Source organism: Agelaius phoeniceus, chromosome 34, assembly GCF_051311805.1.
Source record: "Agelaius phoeniceus isolate bAgePho1 chromosome 34, bAgePho1.hap1, whole genome shotgun sequence".
In the NCBI taxonomy this organism is placed as follows: Eukaryota; Metazoa; Chordata; class Aves; order Passeriformes; family Icteridae; genus Agelaius; species Agelaius phoeniceus.
The window spans coordinates 2,565,000-2,588,630 of NC_135298.1; the positions used below are offsets into that span (position 1 = coordinate 2,565,000).

At 39.8% G+C, this 23,631-nt stretch overlaps 1 pseudogene; it reads right to left on the minus strand.

Moving 5' to 3' along the window:
• Positions 1-1,724: 1,724 nt before the first annotated feature.
• LOC143696417 (synaptonemal complex protein 1-like) lies at positions 1,725-23,575 on the minus strand (annotated as a pseudogene).
• Positions 23,576-23,631: the final 56 nt, after the last annotated feature.

A 23,631-nucleotide genomic window follows, 5' to 3' on the forward strand; every position in this document is an offset into this window, starting at 1 on the left:
CAGTGCCTGGTGCTGGGGATGGGCACTGGGGACTGCTTTGGGCTGGGGAGACTGAACTTCCTTCCAGGGGCTTCTCTGGGGCAGGGCTTGGATTTGGCCTGGAAACAGAGGGAAGGTTCCAGGAGGGTTTTGTTCCTGCCCAGAGCCGAGGCCTTTCCTGTTCCTCATCCTGCCCTGGCAGCGAGGGCTTGGGGAGCACCAGAAAGGGGCAGAGACGCAGCTGGGACAGTGACCTGACTTGACCCCAGGGCATTCCCAGACCATGTGGAAGAAGAATCAGTCTGGAAAGAGGGGGAAGAAGCAGAAAGGGGGGGATGCTGGCAGTGATGGCATTTGTGTCCCCAGGTCACCATTGCCTGGGCTGGAGCCCTGCTCACCTGGGCACGGATGAACACCCACCTGCCCGTGGGAAGCAGGGAATGAATTCCTGGTTTTGCTTCCTTGCACAGCTTTTCCTTCCCCCATGGACCTGTCTGAGTCTGAGCCCAGGAGTTGGGGCTCTTTGTCTCTTTCCCTGCCTGGATTCTCCCCCATGGGGTGCTCCCAGGAACTGGGCCTGAGGCCAGAGAAGGAGACAGGAGAGATGGAGCTGTGCACTGTGGCCATGGCAGCAAGCAGGGCACCCTCAGCCCATAAATAAAATCAGACACAGAAACGGGCAGATGGGATTTTACACCCTTCCCTGCTGCTTGCATTTCCTGCAAGCTTTCTGCAGTGTTGCTGGCAATATTTTTGTACTTTTTCAGGTGATTTACACAGCACCTCACAGGACACACTCACAGGATCAGGAGAATTCTGTGATATCCCATGGATTCATGTCCCTAGGAAATACCAAGGCTCTAGTTGATTAGTTACTGTTTGAGTCCAGAAGTGGGCAGTACAAACTTCCATTTTTCACTTTCAAGTGCTCATGGGGAAAGCACAGCAGATTCTTCCAGATCTCTGCACAATATTTGTTAGCTACATACAATAACAAATCTCATTTACATCGCTGCTCAACAGCTCAACATAAGGAACCCAAACTACTGGCCTATCCCTAAGACTACACAAAAAGAAGAAAACAAATCTATTTTGCTTCCCACTTCACCTGCATTTGGGATTTTTGATTTTTCATTATATTTTAACATGTACTTGTAGTTTTCTTGTTATGTCTAGGCTCTGAAGTAGGGTTTGTCGTTGTTGTGAAACCAAGATTAATCAAGGATTAATACAGAAATAGATGTTCTAATCTATCCTTGGACTTCTGCTGGTCCCTAGGAAGGCTGGTGGGTGATTTCTGTCTGTGTTCAAATATTTAAAGCAATAACAAATAGTCCCATACTTGATATTTCAGATAAACAATTTAATGGCATCTTAACATTGTTTTCACAATCTTATAACGTGCATCTTTTACTTCTTGTGAAGCTGAAATCTTTTTAAATACAAGCAATTCTACTGCAATTTTAGAAGTTTCAAAACCATTTTAACATACTGAAAACAAAACAGTCTAAAAAGACAGGTCTAACAGCCATTAAAATGCAGGAAAAAGCAAGAGGACTTCAGGTAAAAGAACATACATTGAACAGCAACATTTCTTCCACTATGATTTATGTGTTAAGAAAAATGGAGTAAATTTAAAAGAACAGAAGTTCTTTAAAACCAGACTTTCTAATGCCAGAAACAGCTTTGAAACAACTTTCTATGCAGTTCTATTTATTTCAAAATTTAAAATTGGCCAATTGTTGTCCCAACATTTTGAAGCACAAGGGAGGAAAGGTGGAAAAGGCTCTGCAGGGGTTGCAGTTATAGATCTATAAAGTTCATATGTGTAAAGGAATGAACACAGTATTGAACACACTGAGTATGACAGAAAAATGCAACAAAGCACTAACTCTGAGAGAAAAACAACCCTGCAAGCAATGCCAGGGCGCTGGGTGTTTCTGCATTTTAAGCAAAGAACTTTACAACATCTTTAATTTTCCTTTTCCTGTCCATTTTGGAGAGCGCAGCCCAGCCCGCCTCGCGCATTCTCCTCATGGTTTTGAGTTTCAGAGCAGAGCCTGGAGATTTCACACTGGATGGAGCTGGGGTCCAGGAAGGAAAATAAAGCCATCCTTTAGTTTCTGTAAACAATCTGATTAACTGCTTGCTTTAATCTTAGGAAAGGCTAACATACCTTTTTTGCTGCTGTGGAATGTAATTGTGAAGCTTGTGGATAATCTTTGTACAAATTTTTAAACATTTCTTCTTCCAAAACTATGCTCTAATAAATGAAAAAGTTACTTACTCACACTATATTAAAAACTACTTTTTCTTTCCCCCTAAGGATATTAAATTATGAAAAATAAAAAAATTAGGATGTCGTTATGAGGCAAAACAGTTCAATAAAAAGCATGTTAATTATGTACATACAATTCCAGAAAGAACCAATCAATTAAAAATATACCCATAAATATTGGCTTGAATGTGGAAGCCCAAACTGTTTATTATCATTCTCAGAGCCAGCAGTGAGCACAAAGAAGTGCTCAGCACATGATTTGCTCTCTGACTCTTACCAGGAGGTCAGTGTGCTCAGAGCTGTCTGACTGAGTGTCCAGCTGCACAAGCACTTTCTGCTTTTTCCTGCTGCTCTGCTCTGAAGGCAGGTTTGTGCTTCTTCCACTGTGCATTTTATCCATTGGAGGAGTCTTTATAGCATATGTCTGGGAAAGAAAACGTTTCTATTTTTAGATTTTATTTTATGGGGCAAGAATGGAATCTAAAGCCCAACTCAGGAGCCAGTTTACAGTCTGAGTGTCCAAGAATTCACCTGAGAGAAATGGTGGAACTCTTCTCTTTCCATCCAAACACGAAGCAATGACCCAAACAAAGTGGGGTGGGGTGGAAATAGCATTTTTTATATTATTTTTGTTGCCAAATGAGGAGAATGAAGGGGAAGCTATGGAAGAGCTGAGTTTCATGGCACATTGTATTTCAGTTCTTCATGCTTATCTGCAGAAATTCAGGTTATTCTGAACTGTAGCCACTACATGTGGACCATATCAAACATCAAAGAAAATGGGGACAAACAAAACTGCAGGGAAAGGCTTTCAGAGAAAGATTGATAGCTATATCAAGACTGGTGTTACTTAAAATAGTCTTTTCACTAGAAGTTAAACTGAGAAGCCTTGAATGGTCCAGTGCAGTCCTTTTTCAGACAGATAACATCAAAGTGGTGCTGGATTCCATTGCTCCAATATGAAACCCACAAGTGAACTCCTGACAGGGAAGAAGGGTAAGTTCTGCAGTCAGGACTACTTTGATACTTTGACCATTTTTACAGCTAGATCAGCTTTGTTCTCTTCCATAGAGGAAAAGTGCCTTTACAAATGGACACTTTTAAGACTGAGTAAAACAATTCCAGAGACATAAAAAAATCAACAACTGAGCAAGAAAAATTACACAGTGGGAGCCCTTCCAGAAACTGCTGTCTAATATCTCCATGGAATGGTAGGACCCTTTAAAATCCCTTCTTATCCCAGGGGGAAAAAAAAATCATCTACAGAGAAGTAAGAAATACAGGCAGAAAAATGCAACAAGAAAAATTCACTGTTAGGAGTTACAAAACTTCAGTGTTGGACTGCCCAAGGGGCTTCCTGCACTGAAGGAGATATTTTTTTATTTTTATCTTTTTTATTTTAGGAATATAATTTGGAGACTTTCTATTTTTACATGAGTAGATTCACTGTATAGATCTATACAAGGTTTAGGAGTCCCAGGAACATAAATTTTTATTATCTTTAAAAAGTTTGAAGTCAAAAGCATTCCAATGTCTTTTGTTGAATGCAAATAAATTATCATGGCACTTCAATTGATTCTACACATATGAACACTACCAAATTCTAAAAGCAATTAAAAAGTTGAAGTTACCTTGTGTTTCTTTTCACTTTCAGGAATCATACTGTGAGAGTGCTCTTTTACAAGATTCTCCTATAAAAGAGTTATGTGACAGCAAGGAAATATTTCTTTGAATTCAGTTGTTAAAAGTCTTCTTGGTGTAATTACAGAGCACAGTCTATAATCACAGACTGTTACAAAGCTCACACAAAAATAGGACCAGGTTTAGCACAACCTCAGCATTCAAAAGTCACTGAAAAAACCCCTACAGTTTAGGGAACTTTTTTGCTTTAGCTAGTTAAAATTAACTAAACTAAAGGAGAGTTTTGTTTTGTTGTTTGTTAATTTATATATAATCTATAATCACAGCCTGTTACAAAGTTCACACAAATATATGACCAGGTTTAGCACAACCCCAGCATTCAAAAGTCCCTGTTTTTCTGTTCAGTTTCATTTCTTATCCAACTCCTCCCACAGCACAAGCCCAGGCCACACCTCTCACCCCCACTGCTCAGTGAATAAAAAACTCCACCTTCTCTTCAATTTCTGCTTTCAGTTGTTCCTTAAGGGAGGCCAGTTCACTTTTCAAACGTGACAGCTCATTTTCCTACAAACCATTAAATAATGGACAGGTTAACTATGCACAGCCCAGAAAAAAGAAAACAGTCCCAAGTGAGACAGTAATTAACAGGGACACTCATTAGATACACAAGAGAATTCTATTTGCTTTTCAGCCCTATACTTGAAGCTTTGCTTTAGCTTGTTTAAAAAAGACTGAAGCACTATAAGAAACAGGAACTTGATCAGAAATGTTCAAGGTAAGACCTTAAAACACTTGGGAGAACAGGGCTGAGAGGGCACAATCGAAATATTTAAAACAAAAGTTTCCTATTCCAAGTGGGAAGTCAGAGCATGACACACTATCTGCAAGAGCAGACACAAACACACTGCTACTCCAATTCATTTCTAGAAACATTTGGAGTTTTTAGTGCCCAGAATAAGATCTGCTGCAGCAGCTTGGGTGGGACTGCTACTGGTAAAAATTAAAACCACACTGGAAAAGTTCCCAGAGAACTGTCTCTGGTGGGAAAGACCCCAGAGCACAGCAGGAAAAAGAAACTCTCTAAGCAACCTGAAAAAAGATTTTTAGAAGTCACAAACTGACTGAAGATCACATCTTTTGTCTCTCTGTGCTGTCGGTGGGCAGGAGGCAGGGATTGGGAAAAAAGGTGTTTTAAAGGTTTATTTTAATTCTCATTACCCATTTTTAATCCTATTAATAATAAAATTTTTGATGCTATTTAAGTTTGAATCTGCTTTACCCTCAAAGTGTTTTTCTCCTAATCCTTATCTCAACTTGAATTTTTCTTTCCCCTCCTCTGCTCAACTACAGCAGAGAAAAATGAGTGAATGTTTTTTTGTGTGTGCCTGGCCCTTAGCCAGCATAAAACCACTACACAAGGACATCAGCCCCTTCACTGAATTACTGAACATTGGAAAGTACTCCTTACCAGTGCTCTTGCTGATGAGAACTGCTTTTGCTGTTTCATTTTATAGACTTTTAACTCTGCATCTTTTTCTTCAACCATTTTATCATATTCATTCTGGGTTAAAAAAAACCAAACCAACAACAAACTCAAAACATGTGACTAAATGTTACAATTATAGAGTTATCCAGTCTTAAAACATCATTTCTTTCAAACCAGGCTCTTAAGATTCAGAAAGAAAAGATTCATTGATGCTTCTGCAGAAACTGTAAACCAGAAAATGCTCAATTCAAGTATTATTTTGTGGACTGGCAGAGAGTGCTTGATTTCTGTGCAGCAATATGGGCTCAGCACTAAGAGCAGCTGTGCCATCTTTATTAATGTATCTGCTAAAGATATTGCAAAATAGAGGAACAGAAAGGAAAACTAAAATGTGTCAGGCTAAACTGCTGACAGTCACTAAGGCATCTCAGAGAAAGAGCCAAACTGATACTGAAAAATATTGCACTCAGATGGTATCAAAGGAAGCCTGAATTGAAAAAAATCTAAAAATCCCAGAAGTTTAGATGAATGGAATTTATCTGCCCATAGGAATCTTTTGAAAATCTTCAAATGAATTTGATTTCAGATGATGCAAAGTCCAGCATGTGTTCAGCTTCCTTTTCCCAGATTCAGGCCTGTTTCTGCTTTGGAAAGGTCATGAACGTGGTATCACAAGTTATAAACATGCTGTTAACATGGTATCACACACTGCAAACCACAGCAAGCAGGAAAATCTCTTCCCTTGTGCTTTTCCATCAGTGCCATCATCTCAGTTATCTTGTGCTGACATCTGGCATCAGTTTCTCTCTGTATCATTGCTGTTTCATCACAAAGCAACCTCATCTTTTCTACCTGTCAGTAATAAATTGCATTTCATTCATCAACATAACCATATATTTCTTTTTAATCTTAATTTCTTCTGTCCCCTGTGGGTGCAAAGTTTGCAGTCCCACTTGGGCTTTATTTGCTTTTCAGATCCCTTTCAAATCCCTCATCTTTTCTGCAGATTGTTAAAATGGGCAGGATCAAAGGTACAGCCATGGCAGGCAAGTTCACTTCAAACCAAAAGGCCATTTCAAGCACTCTGCCCTAACATTTCTTAGCATTGCCATCAAAAAAAAAAGTGTGGGCAGAAAAAATACTAATATGGGAGAAGTTATAATCTAATTTAACTATGCTGACTTTATACCAAGGGTGGAATTTCTTTGAACTATATCTTGAAAGCAAGAAGTTTTAATGGAGTTCTTATTTTCAAAGACATATTCAAATACGTCAGCCTAAGCACCTCATGTACTAAAGCTTTGCTCACAGGCATACACAAATTCCATTCATGTCTGAAATGGAAGAGCAAGGACTCTGGCCAATAAAGCTTCATAAAAACATTTTAAATTAAAAAAATTAAATTGCAGTAAAAATTAACACCTCTCACCTCTTCACGAAGTTTATTTTCATTTCCTTTTCTTGTTTCTATGTCTTTTTGATAGATGTCAACTGCTTCCTTATGTTGCTTGTTCCTATTTTCCATCTCTAACTGCAATTTATTCACCTTTTGAGAATGCAGAATTGCTGCTGTTATTTGTTTAGGAATTACTGTGTTAATGATTTTTTCTTACCTCTTGTTTTTGAGCACAAACACACTGTTACTGTTCAGGTATATGATTAAAGTGTTTCCTATTTAAAAGTTCAGCTTTTTTTTTTAATAAAGAGTTGAACTTTGGCCTGAAGTGAGTTGGAAAATACTCAAGGAAAGAATGGCAACAGCCCAGTGGGGAAGACTGCCCTAAGCAGTCACCCTAAATGCTGTGAATGCCTCAGAAAAAAACAAATACAGATGGAGATTTGATTCCCTCTCTTGTAAATCTGTATCAGATTTTCACAGCTTTTATGGTACATTTTTCTCCCAGCTGTGCATTTTGATTACAGTTTTTCCTTTTAAGTTTATCATATGAATATCCTCAAAAAAGTCCACTTTTCTTCAAGTGCAGTACCCAAAGCTGGACACAATATTCCCATCAGAGGGATTGCCACTGCAGAACACATTTAAAGAACAGCCTTAAAAAAGTAATATATATATATACATATATGTATATGTCTTTTAAATGCTTTTCTGTTACAATGAGGTTGCTGAACCCTGTTCAGTCCACTATCAATAAAAGGAAAAAAAAAAAAGGAACAGATTAGAAACATCATTAATTGCAACGTGAATCCATCTCTTAAATGTCCAACAGTCAGTGCCCAATGATTAAAAATGGAAACATCTTCTAAAAACTGTGAGCTCATTCCTGCAAAGTCTGTATCCCAGATCCCAAAGCAGCTCAGAACGTATTGAACAAGTATTATCATTACTTACAGTGGCACTTAAAAACACTCACCTCATCTTCTACAGGATGTTATTTAAACCTACCTTCCCTTCATAAGTATTGCTTTTCTTGCTTTCTGCAGTCAGTTTCTTTTTCAGCACCTTATTCTGTTGAAATAAAACAAAACAAGCACTGTACCTTAATAAGTAAATAGAATTATGTAATGGTTTAACTGCATCAAGAAATTCCAGCTTTCATCAGGCAAATAACTCTCTGTTGTGCAGCTCAGGTTCCAGAACAATTCTTCAAACAAATGAATGTTCAACTCATTTCTGTGATAATTACTGTTTCTTCAGGACCTTAAGAAAGGCTCCTCCTGAGCAAGAGCAGGGAATAACAAATGAGGTGCAGAATGGGAATTACAACTAAGATGCTGCTGACAGAAGGTGTGAAGATGTCATGACAAAAAATACAAGTTCTTTATTTTTACAGTGAAGTTACTACAGTTTGTGCCAGTGCAGAATTATTTTCTACAAGTGGTAACTGAGATACTTATTACAAGTACAAAAATAACACCATGCACTAAATGAAAAATGAAGTTTATTAAAGATATTATTTTTGTAATTGCTCTTTTCAAATCAAGGCACATTTAACAAATCAAGTGATTCCTGAGATGACTCCCTAATTTGCTCAGGGTTAGGATAAGAAAGGAGAATTTTTAAATTACATAGGTGTATCTAAAGATATCACAGCAGACACAAACCTGCTGAAAAGGCAACCCAAAATATAATGTGTTTATGTATTTGTGAAATGAAAATCTCTACCCACCTCCTGCTGCAACTCTTCAATGCATTTGGTTTTATTTTCCACCTGCTTCTTTAAATTGTTCATCTGAAAGAGAGATTTCAGACATTCATTAGTAAATTCTACAAATGACTCCCTATGTGAGCAATTCCTGTAAATGTTCTCAAACCTGCACTTGCACCAGTCTGGTTTGTTCCAATGGGACTGCAACACCAGCTGACATGTTAGAATAATCAGAGTTTTAGCCATAAAGTACCACGAGATGTTAATCAATAGCAGTGAACCAGTTCCTTAGTTGTTAGAGACTTAAGAAAGAAGAAGAAAAATCCCCAATATCTTCACAATTTAAAAATACACTTGTATGAAGTTCCCTACATCCATGAAAAAATGAATTGTCCCAATTATTTTCTAGAATCTTCAATGGTTTTTCCTTTCTTGAAATTTCATTTTCAGAACTCTTAACCTGAAATGACAATTGTAAATCTTTGACTGTTACAATGAAATTTTGAAATTTGCTAAAAACCCCAGGTTGCTTTGAACCAATAGAAAGAAAGTAAAAATGTTTGAATCTATTTAAGCTAAAACTCACACTACATATAAAAAGCTAATCCAGAGCCCATCCATCACTGTGTGGGTATATGAAAAATCAGAAAAGCAGGTTCTCTGTTTGCCTGAAAAGAACCAAATCTTTAATATGAAACTTGCAGCAAAGAGTGAAGATCCCCGTGACTGTGCTTGTCTTTTGAAATACCAGGGCTCAGCATGGGCACACACAATGGCACAGCTGGCAGCAGCTGAGAGAGAAGAAACCTCTGGCAGAGATCACATCCCCCAGGCAGAGCTTTGCAGAAAAATCCCAACACAGATTTTACATTTAATGCTGTCCTACAGGTTCTGTAAGATATTTGCATGACACATGACATACATTTTCTTCTCTTTCATCCAGTGTACTTCTCATCTCTTCACCTGTCTTTGCCATTTTCTCCTTCCAAGACTCCAGTTCATTTCTAAGTGCCAAATTAACAAGCATTAGTAAATATTTCCTTCTTGCCTTTAACTTATTTTCAGTACTTCTAAGAAACCCTTCTTTTATTTTCTAAAAAGAGCTGCTAATGCTGATGGGAACTTCATAAGCTGCTCAATGAAAATGTTCTTAAAATGCAGCAGCATGCCCAGTAAGTCAATATGTGAACTGTCCATACTTTTTTGAAGTAGGAAAAGATGTACCAGCTAAGCCAAGGAAAATACATCCTCACCTGGACTATTGCAATGCAGCTGTGAAACATGGGAGCTGCCTGTCTATTGAACTGATGATACAGAGAGTAACTCTTACCCAGTTTTGCCTTGTCACATTTAATCCATAACCTTCACCTTCCATTTTCATTGCCTTCTCACCTGAGGTGTCTAATGCACAACAAGACAGCTCCTACTATGTAATACAAAATGATGGCAAACACTGTTCCTGCAGCAATTGGTATTTCTGATCTGAGAAAATTTCTACTTGGCTAACAGCAATTCTGAATAGTTTCTGTTTAGCTATATAATCTAGAAAAAACATTAATCAAAAAATCCCAGAAAGCAGCATTTGTACACAACTAACTATTTGAGTCTACTTCCTTTAACAATATCAGTTATTAATATTTGTTTTTACTTGCCTTAGCTGGCTATTTGCCTCTTCTAGATTTTCAACTAACTGCTTTGTATTTTCTTCTTTTTTCTTACTATCCTAAATAAAGACCCATGTGTCAGCAAAGAAATAAAATTCAAAGTGACTTCTTAAAAAATTCAAAGACATCCAAAGCACACTGAGCTGCCTTGCTCACAAGTGTAAATACACTTCCTTTCCAACTCAAACACAAAAACCAGCTCAGGTACTCTACAGACCCAAGTCATGTTGCAGCTCATCATCTAATTTGTAAACCTGAGTAATTTGTCAAATTGAGTATTGCCCTTTCATGAAACCTGGAAGTTTACAACTTGCCTCTTGCTGTTCTTGCAGTTTCTTGACTTCTGCAGCCACAGCATTTTTCTCTTGTGCTGTTTGTTCTTTCTCTAGTGAAAGCTTACTGAGATACACTGTTAGTTGTTCATTCCTTAACCTAATTTCAAACAAATGGCCAAGAGGAATAAGAAGATGCCTTTTGAAATCTCCTTTTAAATTAAACATACCCGTTATCAAGTCTTATTCCATGCTGAAAGAAGTCCAGGCCTTTATCTACAAATATAAGCTTTGCAGCAGAGTCAGAGAGATGTAAAAAGGTGACAGAAGAAGGAAAGAAAATCAGAGTCAACTTTTATATAAATCTAATGGTTAGTGAAGATGATGTAGTTCAAAGCAAGATTAACCATGAATTCAGAAACTTTCTCTTCTTGTTAAATAAGTCAAAGAGATATGGAACAACTACATATGCCATAGAATACATACAAATAGAGAAAGTGGAATTTAGAAATGTAAGTCTAGAATTAATGGCATATATGTGGTTCAAAACTTTCATTAGAAAACAATCCTAGTTCATTTCCCTGTGGATTAAAGCAGCTCCACCAAAACTAATTAAATATTATATTTTCAAAATGGTCATACGCCTCTTGTTCAAGATCTGTTTTCAGAGTCACAAGCTGCTTTAAATAATCTTGTTCCTTCTCAGCTGTACTTGTCAGCTGTGCTTTCAAATCCTGGAATTCTTTCTGCAAAATGAAAAGGAAGAGTTTTGAGTATCCATGTGCAAACTCCAACTGCTGGAGGTTATCAGACATGAACTAAGAGCACAAGGCTTTCAGAAGAACCCAACAACATCCATGGCATGGATTATCCAGGTTGGATCTTTCCAGTCTCTGCTGGGATCTGGAAGTGCTGTGAGACAGTGAACTGTGACACCAGTGCTGTTCATGTCTGTCCCCTGCTGTGAGTTCAATTACCTGGGCTGCAAAATTAGGGTGGGACACTGCTCTGGGTGCTGTTTCTTATGCATAAACTTGTGTACAAGTCATGATGTGCAACTTCACTATTTCTAAAAACATGTTACTATTGCCCTACTTCAGACCTCTCTCATCTGGAGAGCATTTTCATTGCTCTCTCCACGTTTTTCTCTCTCTGCATATTTTCTACAGTAGCCTCAAGACTCTTCTTCAGTCAAAGTCCTCCAATTTGCCCATTTTAGAAAATGAGTGAAACTCAGTTCAGAACACTCAATGCACAGATTAGAACAACAAGCAAACACAGTGAAATGCACACCTGATTTCCCACTATCTGAACTTGAGTTGATATGGATTCTTGTTAGGCTTGTAAATCTAAAATCATAATGAAACCTCTGTTCAGAGTGTATTTCATATAGCTGAGACTTCTGTGACAGAAAATGGGCCTGTGTCACAGTACAGCAGGGTTCACAGAGGCCAGAGCTAATTACCTTCCTGTAAGGAAGAACAAACGGGAAAACTTTATATCCACAGGGAGTGGCATTTGAATGGGCATGAACAAAGAAGGAAATAACAAAAACCTTGAGAAGGAAAACCAAAACCATGGGAGACAAGAAAAACCAAAAGCACAGGAGACAAGAAAAACAGTGGCAATAAAAAAGTTCTTCAAAGAGAACACTGAAATTGTGTGTGAGAAAGTTTAGTAGAAATGTTAAGGTAGACTGGATGGTGTTTATTTATGACATTTAAGATACTTACAAAGCAAGAGGAATTTCATATGAAGAGCAAATGCCATGAGATTAATAAAATGAATATTTACCAGAGTTTCTGACAGCTCTTCAAGGTGCACTTCTTTATCACATTTTACTTTAGTCATCTCTTCTACAGCACATGGAATGTAAAATTAATGGAACAGAAATGATTTTTCAGATTTAGCAGGCAGTATAAAACATTTACCCCTTTGCAATACCCAGTTCTCAAAACTTGTTGGATTAAGTTAAGAAGCTGAAAAGCTAATTTATGACTTAATCTAAATGTAGACTTGAAAAAATGATTCAGACATTAGCAAATCTCTATCTGAAGAGAAACTAAATATTTATCTTAAATAAAATTTAGAGCCTTTCTATGTTTTCCACAATTATAACTTCAAATAACCATGGACTGTTAGACTAGAGTATTCTGCAAGTATTGATGCACCTGCATTGTTCCAGAAAAAAATCTGAACTGCTGAAGGTACCACATGGATATGCTGAGAAAGGAAACCAGTTATAACTGACTTCCAAATGGTTTCTATGTGCACATTGACAGTGCTGGTATTTTTTGCAAGTTCTCAGCAGCAAGGCAGAGCTCTCACTCTGGGGACTAAGGAGCACATCCCTAGAAAGCACAGGATATCAAATTGATGATATTTAAAGACAACCCCTGCCAGCATCATTCCACTTCCAGCACGGGCAGGGTCCCAGAAACCTCAATGGGAGGGTTTTATCTCTGCTGCAGAAGTCACTCCTGGCACCTGCAGTGCTGCTGCTCTTAGCTGGAAACCAAAATTACCTCCAGAAGAATTCATGCAGGAATGGTCTCACTATTGGAGCTCTGCACAGCACTGCCCTTTGGCTGCTGCCAGTACCAATGACCCCCAAAGAAAAGGGATCAGCTGAGTCAAAATAAATTCAGGCATTCCTGATAGGTACAGGTACTGTAAAATCATTTCTCCACCTACTAGAGACAGTCCATTTCCAGACAACAGCAGAAAGCATTTTTATTACTGCCTGGCTCATTTTCTGCCTTTCTACAAGCCTTACCCAGTTCAGCAGATTTCTTTTGGAGCTCCAAGGTAAGCAGCTTTGAATCATCTTCATATTTCTTTAATCTAAGAAAATGGTAAATTAAAAACCCCAAATGTAGGGTACAAAGCACTCACTGCATTTGAAACTTCAAGGACAATAAGACAAAGTCTTAGCACAAGCACTTTAAGAACATTTACCTTTCAACAGGCAGATGATCTATCTGCCTGCAACACATATCAAATTGCACTTTTACAACCTCAGAACACTCGACATAAAAGTAAACAAATATATACCTACAGAAATCTCTATTTCTTAAAGACAGAGTTATGAAAGTTGGAGGAGGCAAAAATTTACTTTTTATAGACCAGTATCAACTATCACCAACAAAAAAATTTACATTCAATTCTCTGCATTTAGACCACTGTGTGGAAAAAACCTCCAAATTTCAGCTTCATTTCCAATTGTTCTTGATTTTGTCATAGACTGCAACCTGCAAGATCACTCTTGGAATTGAAACTCATTAATTTACCTATTTTGCTCTTATTGCAGCAAGCTTTTCAAATTGGCAACAGAAGTCTCAAACTCCTCTGTCAGGGCTGCAAGCAAAGCCTTCATTGTTTTACATTCTTCCTCCTGCTCTTCCTTTTCTCCAGTAACCTGAATTAATGTTTTCACTCTAGTCTGGAACTCAGTTTCCAAGTTCTTTTGAGTAACCTTCAAGACATGATATCATTTCTAAACATGTTTTGCACAAACAGCGACAGCTGTTTCATGTCTAAAGTATCCATAATTATTGATGCAAATACTCCTCTAGTCTATTTCTACTGTAAAACTATAAGCAAGGGGTACCTCTGCCTTTTGCAATGACATTTTAGCCTCTTCCAGCTCTGCCCTCAAATGTTCTTTACTGACCTGGGATTCCTTTAACATTTCTTCATGATGTACTAAACAAAAAAAGATGTTAATATTTTTAAAAAGAGGATATTTACTAAAAAGTACTGCTAAAAATGGAAAATTACATACATTTAAAGAATTTAACAAAGACCAATGGTACTGACATCATATACTATAAAATAATAGATAAAATTTGAATATAGATGGCTTAAACATATTGAAAATCAAGTTCTGAAAAGTAAGTTTCCTCAGTGACATCTGCCTGACTGTAAATTTGCAAAACTGAAGCAACATATTTTCCCTTTGCAATCTTCCAAAGCTCTCAGTGCTTGACTCACCCTAAAAACGACCCTGCCAGTCCTGCTCCCACAGGAGCAGCTCCTGCTCCAAACAAAAATAAGGCCTTCAAGGCCCCAAAATTCTGCTGCCAACCAGCAACAGAATAAAACCATCATGACCCTGTTTCCTATGCTTCTATGAACAATTACATCTCATAAATAAACAATCATAAACAATTACATTTAAATTCTATAAACAATTACATTTGAACACAGCAGGCAGAACTCTTACAGTTTGCTTCCATTAAGTCAGCAATCTTATTTTGTGACGTCTGCAGCTGAGCCTTGATGTCTTTTATGACATCATCTTTTTCATCTCTCTCTATGGTGAGAGCTGAAATCTAGAAAAATGCAAGAAATATCATCATGAAGTCTGGAAAAGGGACAGATGCTAATTTTCATTTGTACCCCAGGTATGATAAGCAGACATTTTGCTGTCATTCAAGTTAGATTAGATAGATAGATAGATAGACAGACAGATAGAAAATATTTGGCTAGATATAATCTTAGCCAAATATTGATCAAGTCACATTACTCTAAAGAAAAAAGTTCTCCAATTCAAAATCAAACCATAAATTCCAGTAGACTAAAGGTACTGAAAGATCACTAAACTTAGCAGAATTTGACTTAAATGCAGCTTCAGGTGTTATTTTGTCTTTTTTACTAATACCCAGAAACACTTCTTGGCTCTTGCATTGCCCCTTTAGTCACAAACAAAGCTCTACATATGAGATGGTAAAATGAGCAAACCTGCTTTTCCTTTTGACTGACTTCCAGTTTGCATTCTTTTTCAAACTTGTCCACTTTTTCTGCTTCTTCTTTTACTTTTGAGATACAGTAACATCCACAGTTAACATTCTAGCTGAAATATACTCCAAGTTCAATACAACTTCCACTTTAAGATTGCTTGGAATTGTACAGCTGTACCTTTTGTTTCCCAAGAGTAATTGTTGAGGCAATGTTTGATTTTATAATCAAAATACAAACAGAAAAGAGCATGTGAAAATGAAACAGGAACACACCAGGCTATACATACAGAGAGAGAGCATTTAGCTAAAGTTTCTGTAGCTATACACTAGTGCATTATCATTTAAATAAACCAACTATGTGAAATAAGCACTGATCTCTAGACTGTACTTCACAGACAAAACTTCAATGTTGAGTGACAGTTTGAAAAATAAAGTTCCCAATTTGGCCCAGTGGAACAGCAACAGAAGGGGCCAGGCAGTGAACAAAGGCTGCATGAATAAAAGAAGGGTCCCAGTGTCTCAGGGTGACCTGCTCACCATTCCAGCCCTTCACATCTGTCTGCCCTGACCCTGCATGTGGAACACAAGCTATGAAGTACAAAATTGAGCCAGCTGCATAAACACAATAAACAGAATTCTCACATTTGAAACTCATTTCCGATCTGTCGTTCTCTGCTTGCACACGAAGCTCTTCAAATGCCGCTGTCATTCTCTAAAAACAAAATTTAATATCTGAAGTTCAATCCTGGAAACCCTGGAACTTCTCCAGGGGCTGCTGCCCACCTCAGCCATTCTGAGGAACCAGCAGGTGGGTGAAACAGAGCCCAGAAAGAAGCCAGAAGTTGTGGCAGTGACCCAGCACTAAGCACCCATCCCACAGATCACAGGGATCCACATCCCACACACTGCTGCACTTTCTCCATTGAATGTGTTTTATGGAACACAAAAATCATTCTTGAAAAGGGATTGAAAACCCAACTTCCTGCATCACACACGACATGATACCCACACATGATGGATACAAACAGTATCCCAACATAAACATGGAACTCAGCTCAGCTCACATAACTCACATTCCTTTCATCAAGCTCGGTCACTTACTTCTATGTTGCTATGAAGTTCCTCATACAATTGTATTGTTTCTGCCTTTTCCTGTTCATCTATCAAAGCAAGAACATATGAGAAAGTTTTTCTTTTGAACAAGAATGCCAGCTGTCCAAGTCATTATACTTAATCAGCAAAATGAATTAAAAAAGGAATTACCAGCTCCATTCTTATTAAATAAGTCCTTATGAAACATGGTGCCAAAAGTCACAGGATTTAGGGAAAATGTGTAGTTCATTGAAACATTAAGCAAGCTCAGCTTTTAAATTTCCTTCCTAAGATATTTTTTTCTGTGAAAAGTGTAATTCTGGATCAGTTGATGTGACCATATTAATTATTATAGTATTAATGCTGTTGAATAATAATGTATCAAGACTGTTAGTATTTCTAAACTGTAATCTAGGGTTTAGCACTGAATTTCTTCCTATCAGCAGATACCTATAACCACAGAGCTGTCATTAGAAAATTGCAACACTCCATGTCCATATTTTCCTTCTTTCACTTTTGTAATTGATACTATTTTTCCCCAAGAAAACAATTAAAAAGAGAACAGTAAAAGAAACAGCTATCAAAAAAGAACAGTACATTCATATACAAGTGTTTCTAGAATTAAGGCTAAAAAGAAATAGACACTTCTTAAGTATCCAGGATCAAGTTAGTAAAATTCTAATGATTAGAATAACAATTCTAAATTGCATATAAAGTAGAACTTCCAATCAAGAACATCTTTTAAAACCTCAAGAATTTAAACTGCATTAAGTTATCCAACTGTCTTGGCTTGTTCAGTGGCATGAGAAGAATTCCAGTTACTCATTGTACCTTGGGGTTAAGACCTTTTCTCCCCATAAATGTGTGATGGCTGAAAACAGGAAATGTCAGCTCTGGAAATTTGTTAGAGAGTGCTGGGAATTTAGAGTAGATTCTACTGCCTAAAAACAGGCATGAAGGGTCACTTCTTATGTCTTAATATATTCCCAGTGTGTGGGTGGCCCTGCAAACCTTCAATGGGCTGAGCAGCCTTGAGGAGCCCTGCCCTGCTCTGGAGCGGCTGCCAGGGCCAGTCAGGGCTGTGGGCACGGTCTCAACCCTGGGTCACTGTTTGGGCACCCAAAGAGCTCCCAGGCTGGCACCTTTCAGCAAACAATTTCACTGGCTTCAAAAGCCCTCTGCATTCAGCATTACACACCAAAAGTCTGTTAGACCTGGGGCTTCACTTCCAATTTTGTGAGCCACTTAAAATTCACTTTTCACTCTGAGAGCCACATCCAGTCGATCCCAACTGGAGAACTTCTCTGAACAGCACGAGAAATTTCTTCTTCTTTCTTCTGTTTGTGAATTTAGAGCAAGCTAGAAGTACATTTACTCTGATCAATAAAAGCTAAAAAAGCATTTACGTTTGCTGGTCTTCTCTGTGAAGCGAGTGCAGGTTTCCTTGAGCACATTACACAGATGCCTCGAAGCAGCAGCTCTAAAGGAGGGAAAAAATATCCTGTTTGCACAGGAGTGCACAGTACTTTGTGTGCCTAAGGAGTAACAATGGAAATGACCTTCAAAATTTAACAGCTACATAAAACTGCCCACATGGAAACTGATCATTTCCACCACAAGAATATATACTTGGTTCTATTACTTACTCTTTCAAGAGATCTTTATTTTCACATATCTCTTCTTCCAGTTTCAAATGGAGTTTTTCATTTTCAAACTAATTTCATAGGGAACAAATGCAAAAAGACACTGTTATTGAAAAATAGATTAGAAATGCACTTTGACTTCTCAAATCCCTCATGAAAATGTAATTTGGGGCATCAGTAGACAGAAGTCTGTTTTAGCTGGTATTACATGCTGAGACATCTTTTGCATGAAAGATGCAATAATTAATGAACAATAATTTAGCAGCAAATGAGACACTTACAGGTATATTCTTCAGACAAACACTCACACAGGACAGGTGCCTGCAACTTCTCAAAATAATCATTTTCTCAAGGCACAACCAAACTGCAACAGTCTTTACGATTTAATTGTATCAATAATAGTGTCATACTGAATCAGGAAGCGCTTAACTTTGTTTATTTAATGTATACTATACAATACTGGCCTGCAGTTCTTGAATGGCTTTATTCTGTGCTTCAATAGTCTTTTTATTTTCCTGGAGCTTTCTTTCTTTCTGGTTTAATTCAGTTTCCACAGTCAGTTTCCACTGCTTGATCTTCTCAGCCTCTTTGTAGAGTTTTGAGAACAATTCATTCATTGTTTCTGTATTCTATTGAAACAGGTTCCACAATTTAATCTCAAATACTATCTAATTAATAGTACATAATATCTAATTAATACTGTTGTAGATAATGTATTTATCTCTTAGAAACATCACAAGAGTAATATTTTTCTACAGATGGTGATATAAGTTGATATATGATCAGGAGCCCAAGTTTATGCACAGGATGCACAAATCTTTGTGCATCCTCTATGTATGTATCAAAAGGCTTTACAGAGCACACAGGAGAAACAAATACAATGAAATATCCCAAACCTCCTTCAGACATCACCAAATAGATGGGCTTAAAGACATGGATAACTGCAGTCCACCAAAATCAATAAAGTTTTGTCAGAATTATCAGTGAAGCCAAAATTCCTTCTAGCAGGTTCTTCACACCATTTCAGTCCTCTCCTTCTGACAGACACTGCTGAGTTAAGTAAAAGCAGCTTCAGAGACTTTGCCCAAGAGTACCTGTGATCTTGCCATGAACACACACAGAATCACAGAGTCACAGAATAATGAGGTTGGAAGAGACCTCTCAGATCATCGAGTCCAACCTCTGCCCCAACACCTGGGCTATAGCACCAAGTGCCATGTCCAGTCTTTTTATAAACACGTCCAGAGATGGTGATTCTACCACCTCCCTGGGAAGAGCATTCCAGTGCTTCATTATTCTTTTGGTGAAAAATTTCCTCCAAATATCCAACCTATCCCTCCCCTGCTGTAGCCTGAGACTGTGTCCTCTGGTTCTGTAAGTGCTGCCCGGTGGAAGAGACCGACCCCACCTGGCTACAACCTCCCTTCAGGCAGTTGGAGAGAGCAATAAGGTCACCCCTAAGCCTCCTCTTCTCCAGGCTAAACAAGCCCAGCTCCTTCCAACGTTCCTCACAGGGCTTGTGCTCCAAACCCCTCAGCAGCCTTGTTGCCCTCCTCTGGATGTGCTCAAGCACCTCAACATCCTTCCTAAACTGAGGGCCCAGAACTGGACCCAGCACTCAAGGTGCAGCCTCACCAGTGCCCAGCACAGGGGCAGAATGACCTCCCTGCTCCTGCTGCCCACACCATTCCTGATGCAGGCCAGGAGCCATTGGCCTTCTTGGCCACCAGGGCACATTGCTGGCTCATATTCAACCGGCTGTCAGCAGCACCCCCAGGGCCCTTTCTGCCTCAACACTGTCCAGCCACACTGTCCCCAGCTTGGAACGTTGTGGGGGATTTTTGTGGCCAAAATGTGGAACTCAGCACTTGGACTTATTGAACTTCATGCTGCTGCACTCTGCCCATCCATCCAACTGATCTAAGTCTCTCTGCAGAGCCCTCCTTCCTTCCTTCCTTCCAATAGATCAACACAAGCTCCCAGCTTAGTGCCCTCTGCAAATTTACTAATGAAGGACTCGATGCCCTCATCCCCGTCGTCTATAAAAACATTGAACAGAACTGGTCCCAGTACAGAGCCCTGAGGGACAGCACTGGTGCCTGGCTGCCAGCTGCATGCAGCACCATTCACCATCACTCTCTGGCCCGGCCATGCAGCCAGTTCTGAGCCCAGCACAGAGTGCTCCTGTCCAAGCCATGGGCTGCAGCTTCTCCAGGAGTGTGCTGGGGGAGACAGTGCCAAAGGCCCTGCTGGAGTCCAGATACACAACATCCACAGCCTTTCCTGCATGCACCAGGCGGTCACCTGGTCACAGAAGGAGACCAGGTTGGTCAGACATGCCCTACCCTTCGTAGAGCCACGCTGGCTGGGTCTGATAGCCTGGCCATCCTGTGAGTGCTGTGGGATAGCACTCAGTATGAACTGCTCCATTATCTCACCTGGCACTGAGGCCAGGCTAACTGGCCTGTGATTACCAGCATCCTCCTTCCTACCTTTTTTGTAAATGGGTGTCACACTGGCCAGTGTCCAATCATCTGGAACCTCAGCAGTGAGCCACAACTCTTGATAAATGATGGAGAGAGGCTTGGCAAGCTCATCTGCCAGCTCCCTCCTCACCCTGGCATGGATCCCATCTGGACACCGGGATTTACAAATACCCAAGTGTCCCAGCAGTTCTCTGCTCACACACGCAGCAGGAAGGAAAACCACCACCCTTGTGCCCTTAGAACACCTTGAAAGTGTCCTACAAGCAGTGCTGGGCCAGTGGTCGAGGCAGGGAGAGCAACACACGAGCCCAAAGGGCCCTTTGGTTCACTTACAACACCCCCAAACACCATCCTTGTTTTGGCTGCATCACAGTTTTGTTACAGTCCTGATGGTGCTTTAATAGCTTAGGATTAAAAAAGTCTAAAAAGTTGTCAGGGATATGAAAATCAGCAGGGAGAGTGCTAGAAATGGGTTTTATTTTGTGGTAGCAAAGAGTGTTTTGTAGCTGCAAAGTACAGAAGCTATTGCAAAAAAAATGATCTGGACTGAGTTGTGCTAAAGCAGAGATCTGCTGGTAAAGACACTGTCAAAAGAATCCAGTGCTTGAGGAAACCACTGAATTCATTGTTTTACAGATAAAACAAAGCCAGACAAGGCTGGAAACCACTGAATTCATTGTTTTACAGATAAAACAAAGCCAGACAAGGCAATGGGGATAATCTACTTCAGTTTTCCAAAGAATACTCTGACTTCAACCCTTCTGCCCCTCAACAGAATATTCAGAACCAGTTCCACAAGGATACTTAAGTGTTTAAATCTTACTCTAATTAAAGCTCATGGACAAAGAAACAAAGAAAGAACAACAGCAATATTGCAATCACCTTAATTTTTAAAGATTTGTTTCCAGTCATGTTCACTAAATCACAAATATCTCCTCTAAGTGATTCAGCTTTAAACAGGAGACAAAAAATATTATTCCCTTTTACCTACTTCCTTTAGCCCTGAAATATCTACTGAATGATGCTTTAGGCACTGTTTGGGAACAAATTCAAAAGACCCCAAGGAATTAGATGTGCAGAGTTGATACTTAGCTGACCTCTTCATCTACTTCAGAGCAAAGTTTCACTTGCTGTGAAATTGTATCTGAAACATGAAGAGATTTTGATCAATGTCTTTCTAATAAAAGTAACAGTGAAACTGTATTTAACAGTTACAGATATGAAACTGTGAGACTACTTATGAAAATTAAACCTTGACAATACATAAATATCTAAAGAAGGTGCATGGCAAATGTTCCAATCGTACCTGAATCAGTGATTTCGCTACGGTTTGACACATCAAATGGCAGCTTAAAGTCATCATCTGAGCATCTGTTCAAACCCTGCACAAATTTAAACATTAGTTCCTTATGGGTAGATTTGTAAAGAAAGAATTATAAAAAATCCCTACAGATGATGTGAAAATAGAATTGGTCATTAATAAAACAACTGCCTACAAATTTCAAAGCCCAAGGTATTGGTAATGGCTTTGGAACTCACTTCTTCCTGCCCAGTGGTTGATCAAACTGTTGGTGTCCTGCAGTTTGATTTATAGACTGTGGCCAAAGGGGAGCTTTCAATGCAGGGAACTCAGCAGCTCCTGCCTGGCTGGGCCCTGGTGCATGGCAAAGGACTCAAGGAGACAAATTACTTTTTTGAAGACCAGTAGTTGATATTTCTTTCTTGCTTTGCTTCCAAGGGCACTTCTAAACTATATCTGATTATGTTTCAGCATGAAAATACCCTTTCACAAGGTTTTTAAGTCACAGAAGTTCATCCTGTAAACAGCTAACTCATCTGCTGTCAGAATATCCTGTTGAATCTCAACATATTTCATAAGGAGCTTCAACATGAAAAAATAACTTGTTGCATTCCTATAACTCAGTGTGGGGGCAGAACATTTTCACTGCACACCTGATCTGGTGAGACCAAGACACCAACACCAGTGCGAGCATCTGAGTGGGGCCTGTGGGAATCCATCAAATCAGAGGGGTTTGGGAAAGCTGCAAAAGGCAGCCTCAGAGACAGCAGAACTGTGATTAGAGCCAAGCAGTAGCCATGAGATAGGTCAGCAGAAAAATTATTTAAAAAGTAGAAAAGTAAGGGCAAATAGAACAATGGTCTGTGTATTAACGTTTGTCTAGAATAACTCCCTAAATTACAGAAAAGTTTATCTAGGGAGATATTAGGAAGTTCTAAGCTTAATAATGGAGCTCTGTGCATTGTGTTTTAAGGCTTACAAGCAGCAGGTATTGTATTCAAAAAAGGCAAGCATTGTTTGAACCAAAGGTACCTGTGCTTACAGTGGTACTACAAGAACTACTGTCAATATGCTTTTGCTTTGTGTGATTGGTCAAAAAACTTTGAAAGTAAGTTGTAACATTAAGTTCTTGGTCTGCTGCCTGGCATGTGAGCTGCTGGCATCTTCCCATTGTCATCACCACGTAATGCGACTGATGCTGGAAAAGAAAACAGCTCAAGGCAGTTCCTCAGCAGTCCCGTCCCATTTGTGATTTGTACACAGAGCCCGGCCGGCGATAGAGCCCTGCTCGCTCTCTGGGCTCAATTACCCACATCAAACACGGACTTACAGCACAGAGCGGATGCTCGAGAAGATGATTCCCTTCAGTTTTGATAGAAAACAACAACAGAAGTCTTTGAAATTCAAACCGAAGATGTCTGTGCATATGCCAGAAACGAGTAGGCAGGAGCCGTCCCGGCCCACGCAGGGGCAGGTGTGTGTGTGCTCCAGGCCGGGGCTGTGCCGGGGCAAGGGGCAGGTGTGTGTGTGCTCCAGGCCGGGGCTGTGCCGGGGCAAGGGGCAGGTGTGTGTGTGCTCCAGCCCGGGGCTCTGCCGGGGCAAGGGGCAGGTGTGTGTGTGCTCCAGCCCGGGGCTCTGCCGGGCACTCCCCGGGCCCAGCACTGTCCCCGTGTCCCCGGGGAAGGGCCCCAGCGCTTTCCCCCCGTCCTCTCCTCAGCCGCGGCCTCCAGAGCAGCACAGCCCGAGGGGGCGGCCGGGGAGGGGGGGTTTGGGGCCGCCCTCAGCGGCCCCGCGGCCGAGCGCTCACCTGGGATCTGCCCGCAGACACCTGCCCAGCGCTCAGGCGCGGCGGCATGAACAATTTGAAGCCGTTTTCCTTCTCCATGGCTCCGATAAAAGGGCGGGCGGAGCGGCCCCAGCTCCCGGCGGCCGCTGAGGGCG